Here is a 5,311-nt window from a genome sequence, read left to right as displayed (position 1 = left end):
CCGCCGCCGGGCTGCACGAAGGGGAGGGAAAAGGGTGGGCAGGGGTGGAGGAGCCAGCGAGCAGCGTGGGAGCCCGCGGCTCTCCTGTTGCACAAAGGACTCCAGAGGGTCAGCACAGTGCTGGTGAGCCAAGGGGAAAGAGCGCCTGGAGGAGATGGCCACCGAGCCACGCTTGGGGTGGGTCCCCTAACTCAGGAGCAAAGGACTCAGCAACAGGCACCATCCAGCGTGAAAACTCCCAGCTGGCAGGGGTCCTGCGAGAGTGTGCGTGTGCGTGTGTCCGCGTGCATGTGCACAACAGTGTGGTGTGTGCGCGTGCGTGTGCATGTTCAAGTGTGTGTGCGTCAGTCGTGTGCGCGTGTGCGTGCACGTGTGCGAGTGCATGGGCACATCTGTGTGCGTGCGTGTGTGCATGCGCGTGTGTGTGCACATGAGTGTGCGAGCTTGTTCCTGTGTAGGCGTCTGTGTGGGGCAAAAGAGATACAGGGTCGCGCAGGTCTCCCTTCCCCAGCTGTCCAAGCCCTTTCAGTCACAGAAAAGAAGGCCACTGGCAAGGAACACGGAAGGAAGAGAGACCCGGTAGCTTTGCCTGTGACACCACTTAACTACCTTGAGACGAGAAGGCTTTCGTGGGTTGGAGTCACCTGCTTCTCACTTCCGGGCTGTGAATGCGAGGCCACGCCCATTTCGCACGAAGCCAGTTCCCAGAGTCAAGGTCAGGAGCACAGAGAAGGCCAGAGCAGTCCCGCATCATGGCTGGCCCCAAGGCGTCCAGTGGGAGAAACAGCTATGGAAGCCCAAAATGGACAAAACGCGTCGCACCGCAGAAACGCGATGACGTGAGTGGAAGCCGCTTTCCCCAATGCGAGCGGGGCCAGGAGTTAGATCCCATCTGAAGTGCATGTTGCAGGACCAACAGGTTCTTGCTGAGAAACGGGCTTATAGACTACTGCTCCCTGCTGCTAGGGTGAAGAGCGCTGAGAGGTTGCCTTTTTGCAGGGACATATTCACCTCATCCGCTGCCTGGAAACCGAGCCCAAAACCCGAACGAGTAGTACTGAACAGTGGACATTTGCAGGGAGCCACAAACACCCTTCAGGGCAGTCTCGGTGCTGACACCTCTCTTCTGTAAAGGGTGACAACATAAACTAATCGTGTTAGACTTATTAAATTCAAGGTGACCACTGCCCAAAGGCAGTGTGGATGGGAATCTAGATTGTGATTTAATCTGAGAAAAGGAACCAACCAGAAGAGTATTCCCCACCTCTGTGAATACTGGAACTTTGAAACACATTAATGATGGCTGAGGATGTTAAGGGTATTGCATCATCTTCAGAAAAATATGCCCGCTCGGCTCTTGTTGCTGAAAGCATTAAATAGACTCCAGTAAGATCATGATATCAGCTATTTAAACATCTTTCCTGTCTCTTCCTAGAAATCATGCAAACAAAGAAAGGGGGCAAGGGTTGGAGCAGAGTTAAATGCTATTTTCCATAAACTTATACAGATTTTACCCACAAATTCCAGCATGCTTTAAAGGTGTAAAAAGCCACTGAGTTTGGGCCAAAGTTACATGGAAAGGGCCCAGAAAGAGGCAAAGGAACTAACTATGGTGATACCAGAAAGTGCCAGCAAAGACATTTCCCAGGAACACAAAATATGCTGTGAAATGTGATAGCTGCATCTCTCAACCTGCCTCAGAAGCAGGAGGAAGGCAGAAGAGATGCCTAGCTAAGGGTGCGGAGAGGATGCGGTTTTGCCTTTAAGAACTGGGAAGCACACAGAACTACTGGCAGAAGGTGTCCTGGAGCCAAGTCACTTAGGACTTTCAGTGTTCAGAGACACCAGATTTACCGGAAGCAGTCTGCTGTTGAGGCAGCAGCAAAAGTGTCTGTAATCTCCTGTTCATAATAAATCCCTAAAATGATGGTTTAAAAAGCTACCAATCTGCCTACCACTCAGGAAGGTTGCAAATAGGATGAGCTCAGCTGAGATGGATTATCTTAGGGCTGGGGCCTCATGGGGTCTCACTCCTGGACCTGAACCTAGAAGAAGAAAGATTCCTGGGTTCTCTTTCCAAGAAGTGACCTGTACATTTTCACAGGGTGATAGTTGCATTCGCAGCAGCAAAAGCAAGGCCAGGCCAAATGGCCATGTCCTCTCAGTCTTCTGCATGTGTCCTGGTTGCTAATGTGCCACTGGCTAAAACAAGTCATAAAAGTAAGACTAGACCAATGTGGAGGCCATGAGAGGAGAATAAGGATATAGGGAAGCGTGGGCTTTGGGGGTTATTAATGTAACAATTTGCCACAGAAAATAAAAGCCTTTGGGTTTGAAAGGCTTCCTTGAAGCCTCTATTTCGGAAACTTTCTCCAAGGACTTTCACCAGAAAATAATTCATTTAATAGGGAAGAGTAATAAAGCAGAAACTGGCATAAAACAGATACCAAGACACTATAAGAAAAATCCCTAAAAGGAGCATCAAAATTACCAATAGATGAAAAAAGTGTTGCCAGAGGCAATGAAAATTTTAGCTATGAATTTTGTAGCAAGTAACCCTCATAGATTTAGAAAACAATTAGCTAGTACTTACCTGACTGATCTCATTGTGAAGAGGAAAATGCGATAGCATAAGTAAGTGTTCAAGTGCAAATGAGTTAGAGGAGGCGCCCGGGTTCACCCAGTAGGTCAGGTTCTTTAGGGACTGTGGTTCTGATCCTTACGCTACTCCAAGCAAATTTACTACCGGCTTAATGAAGCGATATAGTTTGTTAAGGAAGACCACAAAACACATTATGAAAAATTCAGGTAAGAGATTATGAAGATAAAATTCGCTGATAAAAATGAAATAGAAAGAATAGAAACCCAAACCATCGCAAAAACAAAGATAGCCTTGGGGGAAAAAATGCAAAAAGAGACTAAGCATCGTGGATAAGTACAAGATGGCAAAGGCAGATATAAGGAGAGTGGTCAAAATTAAATGAAAATAAAGAGATATTTTTAAACTACTTATGTGAAAATGATGATGATTAAAGAAATGCAGTGCAGAGCCAACACACTCAGAATTGTGAGAAAAGGGGGACCCCCTCTGTGGAAGAGAACAAATATTTATAGCTAAATTATAAAAAGAACTTTACTGATATTGAAAAAACCTTGAATTTACATGGTAAAAATAAACACTATTCATGAAGGTTGAAATGAGATATATACAAATGAATTATTGAATTTTGTTTTTCAAAATTCAATTCAGATTCACTTTACTTGTACTATACCAATTTTATTAAATATAAAAGGAAGTCTTTAAGTGAAAAGAAAATGTTCCTAGAAGAAAAGATAAATAAAAAATCAAGCTACCTCAGTCTTCTTCAGAACAACATTCAAACTCTAATGGCAATGGCTTCTTCAGAACAACATTCAAACTCTAATGGCAATGGGACAAAACTACACTCGAATGTAATTGAAAGACTGCTGTCTAGTCAAATTGTTCATCACATACAAAGGTCATAATTTTGAAACATTAGAAGTCAAAGAATAAGTGAAAAGGAACAAATCTAGGAAAAATGTCAGGAAGATGTGGTGAATAGTGAATATATTTCTACTGTGAAATGAAGACAGTAAAAAATGAATGGTAAAGGCCTGGAGAATATAGTAATGACATGAGTCACATAATCAGCAAAAGCAGAAGGTGGTGGTGACTGGACTGAGTTCACTGACTCATCTAGAAGGGTTGAGGTTCAAAATGACAGTTGAAGCTGACATAAATTGTAGAGCACACATGTATAACCATGCAAATATAAACACAATGAAATGCAACTTTTAACAAAATATGAGAGTGGATAAAATGCAGCGTAGGGAAAAGAGGGCTGATACCCAATGTTGATGATGAATAGTTATATCTACAACAGTAGAGGATTTGGAGAACTATACAAAGATACAATTGTAGAAGTAGCCATTAGAAAGCAAAGCTACCCCTTCATGAACAACCCCCTAAATACACATTTATGTACACACACATACACCCCATAAGTAAGAATTGAGACAAATGCTTCTCAACTAACAAATATTTTAAGATGCTGAGTCTTTAAAAAGACCTCCAAAGTGCATTAAAAGCAAAATTCAAATGGTTGAAAATAAAGGGAAGATCAAGATTTGCTCAGATAATGATGCTCCATCCCCCACATATGTGAAGTACAGCAGTGAAGCAGAGGCTATGACCTTAATATCACACAGTTTTGAATCAGCACCAATAAGCAATGTGTGAGACAAAAAAAAGATGAATAATGCAAAAAGATAAAAAATACAGTGAAGAGGTGACTCACAAGTTTTTATAAACCAAATGCATAAGAGGTATTACAAGAGGTAGAAAACCAAAGAAGAAACTGATCAAAATTGGGAAATTTTACCCATCCTGTAGTATAAATCTGGATGTATCAGACCCTGTGCCTCAAAAGAAGAGACTATATATTATTTATGAGAACAAATATGACATGAAAAATGGCCATAGATTAACCCATAAAGAAAAAATGCAAAATGAAGGACCGTGTACAATATTCTGGTATCACAATTCCATAAGTGTAAAAGTTAATGGAAAATCAGAAAATTGTAAATCTTTTCATCTTCAAATTATAAACAAAAAATTATTACCTATCTCTTATGAAGAAAACTAGCATTTCTACAAATGGATGATAAATGAAGTTACTACTTATCAGAATTTTATGACAATTATTTTAATGAAGTAAGCACCAACTGAAAAATTGAGAAAAATGACTATTATACAGGAAAAAAAGGAAGTAGATAATTTAGAGGAATAAAAAAAATGAGTTACCAAAGGAAGGTGATTGGAGCCAATTCAGAATTCCAAAAGCTAGGTTTTAAAAAAAATTGAAAAATAAGACATCTAAAATAATTATAAAGTAACCAAAAAAGAAATGTGTAGAAACAAGAAATAAAGGATTAAAACACATAAACAGAGAATATTACCATAGTCCTAAAGACTAATCTATTGTAATGTTTCTCAAACTTCTTTTTTTCATTTTTGATCCCCCAAGAGCAAAGTTTAACAACTTCTCCCTAATGAGAGAAATTAAACATTATAATATCAAAGATCTATTGTACCTCATTAAGAATGCATCCTGTACTGTATGAAAATACATTTGAAAACCTGGGTTTTCAATGGATATTTTTAGTGGGAAATATAACTAAAGCTGTTTTCCAAGGAAAATTCATTTTAAAAAACCTGAGAAAATTTGACGATATTTTCTTCCAATGAATGACCAAGCCAGCATGGTTTCCCCAGGAAATTTTTACCAGG

At 40.6% G+C, this 5,311-nt stretch overlaps 1 protein-coding gene across 1 annotated transcript in view; it reads right to left on the bottom strand.

Moving 5' to 3' along the window:
- Positions 1-673, bottom strand: part of Pde4b (phosphodiesterase 4B) — a 495,360-nt gene extending 494,687 nt beyond the window's left edge. Inside the window, exon 1 of the mRNA XM_010605088.3 lies at positions 610-673. The gene's annotated coding sequence lies outside the window, so the exon portion shown is untranslated. The remainder of the gene's footprint in view (positions 1-609) is intronic.
- Positions 674-5,311: the final 4,638 nt, after the last annotated feature.

This window comes from Fukomys damarensis, unplaced genomic scaffold, assembly GCF_012274545.1.
Source record: "Fukomys damarensis isolate Sample0158 unplaced genomic scaffold, DMR_v1.0_HiC HiC_scaffold_33, whole genome shotgun sequence".
NCBI classification, from domain to species: Eukaryota; Metazoa; Chordata; class Mammalia; order Rodentia; family Bathyergidae; genus Fukomys; species Fukomys damarensis.
The sequence above is the reverse complement of the archived record's forward strand: the minus strand, read 5'-3'. Positions and strand labels throughout refer to the sequence as shown.